Source organism: Triticum aestivum, chromosome 2A, assembly GCF_018294505.1.
Source record: "Triticum aestivum cultivar Chinese Spring chromosome 2A, IWGSC CS RefSeq v2.1, whole genome shotgun sequence".
Lineage (NCBI taxonomy): Eukaryota > Viridiplantae > Streptophyta > Magnoliopsida > Poales > Poaceae > Triticum > Triticum aestivum.
Window position 1 is genome coordinate 246736341 of NC_057797.1, and position 9373 is coordinate 246745713.

The window sequence follows — 9373 nt, forward strand, 5'->3', positions numbered from 1 at the left end:
GGATCCGGCCGGGCCCCGCCGTCCTCTTCCTCCTCCTCCCACGCCGGCCTTCTTCCCCGTCAAGTCCGGCGAGCTGGTACAGTAACTCTGGCGTGCATCGGGAAGCCTGCGGATCTGGATCCAGATCTGAGAAATTCATCTCGGTTGACTTTTCGTCCCTAACCCTAAAGTTTTTGTGCATACTTTGGCTGCCCGTAACTTTGCATCCTTAGCTCTGATTTGGGCATATTATATATCAAAATGTTCGCCTCGACGAGTACATCATTTCATTCCATTGCATCATTTTCATTTGAGTTCATCTTGATGCCCAAAATGCTGCTAGAAGGAGGCTTCGTGTGTTAATTGTCACATCTGCTAGTTCATCTTAGACTTTTGTCATTTTTGCCATGATTATTGTGTGCATGATATGCCTGTGAGTCCTTCATATGTTTTGTTAAGGATTTTGTCTTCTTTCCAGAGGTGCAACTCATGCATTTTTAGGATGTGTGTGGTGACTTGAGCAAGCTTGCAAAGTGAGGCACCCGGTAAATCTGTTTTCAGGGACTTAGTTGTTTTCACTAAGTCTGGGATTATTTAGTTCATGATGCCATATGTTCAGCTTGTTTCCTAGTGATCCGTGCCTCTTTTTAGGATGATCAGTAAAGGAGTTTTGTTAATCATGTTATGCTCTATCCATCCGTTTCTTTGTTTGCAATTATGAAGCACCCTAGCTTGAGTCAATCAAGCTCTGCTTTTGCTTCGTGGTGAATCTGGGCAGATCGTCAACTCGTTTGCAATTTTGCCGATGTTATTGTAGTTGATCCGTGCATGCTATGCCCTTGTTCTTGCCATGTCTAGATTGTATTCTGTGCCTTCTTAATGGATGTATGCTTGCCTTGCCATGACTTGCACCGTAGTGAGTGCATCGAGCTCGTTTACATGCCTTCGTGAGTTATATTTCAGCATGTCTCAGTTTTCACTAAGTCTGAAAACTGATTGTGTTTTAGCTATGTTCGTGTGCCCGTTAGTATATTTTGTGAACCCTTTTGGCCCCAGGTCACTTTGGGTCTTTTGTTAAGCTTGTTGAGTAGCTCCATGCCATGTTCTTACTTGTCATGTTCAGGTCATGTATCATGTTGTTTTGCTGCTCCGAAGAGGGCTTTGTGATCTGAAATTTCAGACAAGTGTTAATTTCACTAAGTCTGGAATCTGTTTTGCATTTGCGTTTTTGACATGTTTGTTTGAACCTCATAATGGATAGATTGGCCGTCGCTCAGTGCTAGTATTTTGTTAAGCATCTTGTGTGCATCCCTGCCATGTATTTCGTTGTCATGTTTGGTGGCTGTAGCATGTTCATTTCGTTGCAATTAGATGCCTACTTGCTGTAAATCGCAGAACGGTGTCATATCTTAAAACGCTTGCCATTTCCAAACCGTAACTCCGATTCCGATGATCTTTATATTGTTTTCAAGTGATTTCATCCCCTCTTTCCAGTGGAACCCTTGGAATTCCAAGTTGAGGCCAGGTTCATGCATTTCCTGTCATATCTTGCATTTTGCATCCCGCATCGCATCCCGCATAGCATACCATCTTTGCATCTTATTGTTTGAGCTTGCACGTGGTTGATTGTATCCTTGTTGCTTGTTTGTCTTGATTGGGTAGAGTCGGGAGACGAGTTCGCTACTGAGGAGCCCGTTGAGTTTGCTTGTGAGGATCCAGCCAACTCTGACAACTGTGCAGGCAAGATGATCATACCCTCGAAATCACTACTATCTTTGCTATGCTAGTTTGCTCGCTCTTTCTATGCCATTGCTACGATGCCTACCTTTTGCTTGTCAGCCTCCCAATTGCCATGTCAAACCTCTAACCCACCATGTCCTAGCAAACCATTGATTGGCTATGTTACCGTTTTGCTCAGCCCCTCTTATAGCGTTGCTAGTTGCAGGTAAAGTTTGGAGGCCGTTCCTTGTTGGGACATCTTTTATTTGCTTGTTGGGATATCATTAAATTGCTATGTTATCTTAATGCATCTATATACTTGGTAAAGGGTGGAAGGCTCGGCCTCTCGCCTAGTGTTTTGTTCCACTCTTGCCGCCCTAGTTTCCATCGTATCAGTGTTATGTTCCCGGATTTTGCGTTCCTTACGCGGTTGGGTTATAATGGGAACCCCTTGATAGTTCGCCTTGATTAAAGCTTTTCCAGCAATGCCCAACATTGGTCTTACCATTTGCCACCTAGCCTTTTCTTTCCCTTGGGTTCTGCAGACTCAAGGGTCATCTTATTTTAAACCCCCCGGGCCAGTGCTCCTCTGAGTGTTGGTCCAAACTAGAGTCCTGTGCAGCGCCCCCTCGGGGAAACTCAAGGTTTGGTTTTAGTTGTATGGAGCGCTCATCTGAGTGTGCCCTGAGAAAGAGATACGTGCAGCTCCTATCGGGATTTGTCGGCACATTCAGGCGGTGTTGCTGGTCTTGTTTTAACCTGTCGAATTGTCTTGTTGTACCGGGTTACCGAGTCTGATCGGTGTGTCTCGGGTGGAGGTCTATTCTTTCGTTGACCGTGAGAGCTTGTCATGGGCTAAGTTGGGACTCCCCTGCAGGGATTGAACTTTCGAAAGCCGTGCCCGCGGTTATGGGCAAATGGGAATTTGTTAATGTCCGGTTGTAGAGAACTTGAACCTTAATTAATTAAAATGAATCAACTGAGTGTGTTACCGTGATGGCCTCTTCTCGGCGGAGCCCGGGAAGTGGACATGGTGTTGGAGTTATGCTTGCGCATGTTGTTCTTCTAGATTCTCGCTCGCGCTTTGCCTCCTCTTCTTGCTCTCTTTTGCGTATAAGTTAGCCACCACATATGCTAGACGCTTGCTGCAGCTCCACATATACTTGCCTCATCCTTCCTATAAGCTTAAATAGTTTTGATCGCGAGGGTGCGAGATTGCTAAGTCCCTGTGGCTCACAGATACTATAACTCCAGATGCAGGTCCAGGTGATTCCGCTCCATGTGACGAGTACGAGCTCAAGTGGGAGTTCGACGAGGACTCTCAGCGTTACTACGTGTCTTTTCCTGATGATCAGTAGTGGTGCCTAGTTGGGGTTCAATTCAGGGCCTTGTCGCATGTTGGGTTTTCTTCTATTTTGGTGCCGTAGTCGGGCCATGAGTGTTTGTATGATGGATGTTATTCATGTTCTCTGATGTGACGTGGCGAGTGTAAGCCAACTATGTATCTCCCCCTTTTATCATATATTACATGGGATGTTGTAATGATTACCTAACTTGCGACATTGCTTTCAATGCGGTTATGTCTCTAAGTCGTGCCTCGACACGTGGGAGCTATTGCCGCATCGAGGGCGTTACAAGTTGGTATCAGAGCCTTCCCCGACCTTAGGAGCCCCATTGCTTGATCGTTTTTAGAGGCCGCGTTGTGTCTAGAAAAATGTTTTGAGTCTTTAGGAATTATATATCGGAGAGCTTAGGAATTCTTTTTACTTCCCAGTCTCCTCATCGCTCTGGTAAGGCATCCTGACGTAGAGTTTTGACTCTTCTCTTCTCAAATTTCACTAATTTTTTTTAGGATCACGCGAGTATCTTGGAATCGTTCCGATGGCTTATGATGAGAACATTGACTTGGTGCCTCCTGTCAGGGGTTTAGTGGAAGTGTCCCGGGGAGTTGAGCTCTGAGGTGTTGTCATCATAATTTTATCGTTGCAATTCTGGAATACTTTAGATATGTTCGCCGACATCGAAAATCTCTTTTATGCAGTTCGTTGGTGAGATAACCTCGACGCCACCCAGTACTAGGGCGGGAGTTCGGGAGTATCGCCATAACTTGTATAACGGATGCTTTTCGAAGGTTGAGGTAGATGGTTTCTGAAGTTTTTCTCGGATATGTGTTGAAGGATGGATACAGCTGGATGTAGGATTTGCTAGTTTGGGTGAGATATTATGCTTCCCCTGTATCCCCAACACCTGATTGCATAACCGGAAAGGTTCGGGAGTTTCATAGGTGGGAATTCTAGTAGCTCTAGTTCTTCTTCCACGAATATTGGTTTGATATTGGGATTTCTTACCGATTATTCGTTCTTGATCTGTACCTTGTGGATTTGTTTCTCTACCTTAATTCTACGTGGCTTCTCAATTTATGGATATGTGACCATTTGAAGAGGAGTGCATTCGTTCATTTTGTTCGGATGTGAAGACTACATGTTGCAATTTTCATTTCGTTGGATTCAGCTTCAATATTTTCTGTCAATGTGCTAATGGTGGTCAACCTCTTCAGGATGGCTCCTCCAACGCGCACGACTCCGAATCCTGATCCGCCACCGCCTCCACCTCCTCCAGAGGCATGGCAAGCTGTGATGGCCGCAACCAATGCAAACACACAGCTGATCATGCAAATTCTACAAGAGCGCAATCAAGGCAGTCAAGGGAATCAAGGAAGCAATCAGAGTCACTTTGCCACACTCAACCAGTTCCTTGCTAACGGGCCAAAGACTTTCAGCAATTGTGTTGAGGCAACCGATGCTGACGATTGGCTTGTGGATCTGTGTAAGCATTTCGAGTGCAGCAACGTCAGGCCTGAGGACTTTGTCAAGTTCGCTTCCTTCCAACTCAAAGATCAAGCTGCATAATGGTTCCAACAGTACAGGGATTCCAGAGGTGGACGTGTTATCACTTGGGATGATTTCCATCGAGATTTCCGAGCTCATCATATTCCGCAGAGCGTGGTTGAAAGCAAGCGTGAGGAATTCCACAATCTGAATCAAGGCTCTTTGTCTGTCTATGACTACAACAAGTTGTTCCAGAAGCTTGCCCGCTTTGCCAAGTAGGATGTTCCTGATGAGAAGAGCATGATATATCAGTTCAGGGGTGGTCTCAGAGAAGATATTCAGCTCGCTCTTGTTCTCTTCGAGCCCTTGAGATACGATGAGTTCTACAACAGGGCACTGAAGCAAGAGGCTGCTCAGTTGAGGTGTGATGCTTCCAGGAAGCGAGTCAGAGATGTTACTCCTTCTTCCTCTACTCAAGTGGCCAAGCAGCAGAAGTTTTGGCTTCCTCCTCCTCCGTTCCGTCAGCCATATCAGCAGAAGAGTAAAGGTGGCAGTGGTTCTTCCCACCCACCCAACCCAGGCTTTCAGAACAAGACTTCGTCTCTAGCTCCAAGATCGAGTGCTCCGTATCACCGTCCGCTTTGAGAGGTCACGTGCAACAAGTGCCAACAGAAGGGTCACTATGCCAACAAGTGTCTCAACCAGAGGCGTCTTCCTCCTCCTCCTCCTGTCAGATCGGCAAGTACAGCTGTGGTCAAGCATAACCCCAAGTACGCCAAGGTCAATATGGTGAATGCAGCCCAAGCAAAGGACTTGTCAGATGTGATTATGGGTAACCTTCCTGTTAACGATGTTCCTGCAAAAGTTCTTTTTGACACGGGTGCATCGCATTGCTTCATTTCCAAACCGTTGGCATCAAAGTATGAGTGTGATTATCAGTATCTGCAAAGTTCCTTGCAAATTGTGTCACTGGGCAAGCAGATGACAGCTAACACCTGCGTCCCTGAGGTTACTATCACATTGGGTGACTACAAGTTCCTTTCTTCCCCAATTGTTCTTGGTAACTCGGATATCGATCTTATTCTCGGGATGGATTGGCTTTCTAAGCACAAGGCTCAGCTTGTTTGTGCTGCCAGGCAGATTCAATAGACTCATTCATCTGAGGATGTAATTGTCTTTGCCGCTCGGGATAATACTATCCATCTGTTTTCTCTCAATGAGAAGGGTGAATTGGATGCCATCTCTCAAATTCTTGTCGTTTGCGAATATCAAGACGTCTTTCCAGAAGAGCTCCCAGGAATGCCTCCGCACCGGCCAGTGGAATTCGTTATTGAACTTGAGCCTGGCACGGAACCTGTGTGCAAACGTCCTTACAAGCTCGGACCTGAAGAGTTGAAGGAGCTGAAGAAGCAACTCGATGAGCAAGAAAGAATGGGTCTTATACGGCCTAGTACTTCTCCGTGGGGTTGTGGTGTTCTTTTTGTGAAGAAGAAGGATGGAACGGACCAACTTTGTGTTGATTACCGTCCAGTGAACAAGAAGACCATCAAGAACAAATACCCACTTCCCAACATCAATGAGCTGTTCGAACAACTCAAAGGTGCCCAAGTATTCTCCAAGCTTGATCTCCGTATGGGTTATCACCAGATTCGCATTCGTGAAGAAGATATTCCTAAGACAGCATTCAATACAAGTTTTGGTTCATATGAATACACCGTCATGTCTTTTGGCCTCGCCAACGCTCCTCCGACGTTCTCTCGCATGATGAACTTAATCTTCAACGCCTACACCAATGACTTCGTTTTGGTCTATCTCGATGACATTCTGGTTTTCTCCAAGAACAAGCAAGATCATGCCAAGCACTTGCGTTTGGTACTTGATAAGCTTAGGGAACATCAGTTCTACGCCAAGTTCTCCAAGTGTGAATTTTGGCTCGATGAGGTTCTTTATCTTGGTCATATCATCTCTGCCAAGGGCATTGCCATGAATCCTGAGAAGGTGTCTGCAATTGTGAATTGGGAACCTCCTCAGAACGTGAAACAACTCCGTAGTTTTCTCGGTCTCGCAAGCTATTGCCGAAGATTCGTTGAAAACTTTTCTAAGATCGCGAAGCCTCTCTCAAATCTTCTTCAGAAGCACGTCAAGTACGTTTGGTCTCCGGAGTGTGATATTGCTTTCAACACTTTGAAAGAGAAGTTGATCACCGCTCCAGTTCTGACTCCACCTGATGAATCCAAGCCGTACGAGGTCTTTTGTGATGCCTCTCTCCAAGGTCTTGGCACAGTTTTGATGCAAGAGAAGAAAGTTGTTGCTCATACATCTCGCCAGTTGAATCCTAATGAGAAGAACTACCCCACTCATGATCTCGAGTTGGCGGCAGTTGTGCATGCTCTGTTGACTTGGAGACATCTTCTATTGGGAAGAAAAGTGGACATTTTCACCGATCACAAGAGTCTCAAGTACATTTCCACTCAGCCTAATCTCAACCTAAGGCAAACTCGATGGGTAGAAATGATTCAAGAGTATAATCCGAGTATCGAGTATACTCCAGGCAAGGCCACTGTGATTGCTGACGCTTTGAGCAGAAAGGCCTACTGCAACAGTCTGATTCTCAAGCCTTATCAACCCGAGCTTTGTGAAGCTTTCCGTAAACTTAATCTGCAAGTTGTTCCTCAAGGTTTCCTCACCAACCTTCAAGTCTCTCCTACCTTAGAAGACCAGATTCGCCAAGCCCAGCTTCTTGATGCTATGGTGAAAAAGGTGAAGATTGGGATTGCCAAGAGTCAGTCCAAGTACAAGTGCTACCGCCTTGATGACAAGGACACTCTCTTCTTCGAGGATCGTATTGTTGTGCCCAAAGGTGAACTTCGTAAAGTGATCATGAATGAGGCTCACAATTCTCTCCTCTCCATCCACCCTGGGAGCACGAAAATGTATCAGGACCTCAAGCAAGCTTATTGGTGGACTCGAATGAAGCGCGAGATCGCTCAATTCGTGAATGAATGTGATGTCTGCAGAAGAGTGAAGGCAGAACACCAAAAGCCAGCTGGTCTCCTCCAACCTCTTGCCATTCCAGAATGGAAGTTAGACCACATTGAAATGGACTTCGTGACTGGGTTTCCAAAGTCCAAGCGTGGCAATGATGCTATATTTGTTGTCATCGATAAACTCACCAAAGTGGCTCACTTTCTGCCTATCAAAGAGTCGATCATGGCAGCTCAATTGGCGGAACTCTATACCTCTCGCATTGTCTCTCTGCATGGTATTCCTCAAGTGATATCTTCAGACTGTGGCAGCATCTTTACCTCGAAGTTTTGGGATTCTTTTCAGAAGGCCATGGGCACTAACATCCGCTTCAGCACAGCTTTCCATCCTCAAAGAAGCGGTCAAGTCGAGCGTGTCAACCAGATTCTTGAAGATATGCTCAGGGCTTGTGTGATCTCCTTCGACATGAAGTGGGAGGATTGTCTTCCTTATGCTGAATTCTCCTACAACAATAGTTTTCAAGCAAGTTCGGGAAAGGCCCCATTTGAAATTCTGTATGGCAGGAAGTGCCGTACCCCTCTTAGCTGGTCTGAAACCGGTGAACGTCAGCTGCTGGGTAATGACTTAATCACAGAGGCAGAAGAAATGTGCAAAGTCATTCGTGATAACCTCAAAGCAGCCCAATCCCGCCAGAAGAGCTACTATGATAGTAAGCATCGTGATTTGGCTTTCGAGATCGGAGATCATGTTTACCTCCGTGTCTCTCCTATGAAAGGTACTCGTCGCTTCGGTATCAAAGGGAAGCTTGCCACTAGATACGTGGGACCTTTCAAGATTGTCAGCAAGAGAGGCGACCTCGCCTATCAACTCGAGCTTCCTTCAAACTTTGCAAATGTTCATGACGTGTTCCATGTCTCTCAGCTTCGAAAGTGCTTCAAGACTCCTGACTGCACAGTTAACTTCGAGAACATTGAGCTCCAAGAAGATCTCTCCTATCGTGAGCACCCAGTTGCTATTCTTGAAGAGACTGAACGCAAGACTCGCAACAAGTCAATCAAATTTCTCAAAGTCAAGTGGTCACACCATTCCGACCGTGAACCTACCTAGGAACGCGAGGATCACCTCCATTCTGAGTACCCGGAGTTCTTTCAGTCCTAGATCTCGGGACGAGATCTTTTCGTAGTGGTGGAGTGTTGTAACACCCCGGATGTAACTTTCCCAATTTGTACTCCAATTCTTGCCGTTTCCGGCGTTAATTTATATTTATTTCTTGGGTTCGGGTCTTTGTCTCCATGTATTGTTTTCGTTTTCATGCATCTCATATCATGTCATCGTGTGCATTGCATTTGCATACGTGTTCATCTCATGCATTCGAGCATTTTCCCCGTTGTCCGTTTTGCATTCCGGCGCTTCGATCTCCTCCGGTGGCCATTTGTAGCTTTCTTTCGTGTGTGGGGATTAAACGATTGGACCGAGACTTGCCAAGCGGCCTTGGTTTACTACCGGTAGACCGCCTGTCAAGTTTCGTATCATTTGGACTTCGTTTGATACTCCAACGGTTAACCGAGGGACCGAAAAGGCCTCGTGTGTGTTGCAGCCCAACACCCCTCCAATTTGGCCCAAAACCCACCAAACTCTGCTCCATGTCCTAGAGCGTTCGATCACGATCGCGTGGCCGAAAACCGCACCTCATTTGGACTCTCCTAGCTCCACTTATGCCTATAAATAGCACCCCTCCAAATTCGGATCTTCTTCCCCGTCCAAACCATAGTCTAAAAAAAAGCAGATCCGCGCCGACGGACATGTCCGGGGCCTAGCCGGACACGTCCGCCGCCGCCTCTCGTCCACTCCGCGCCCGCCAC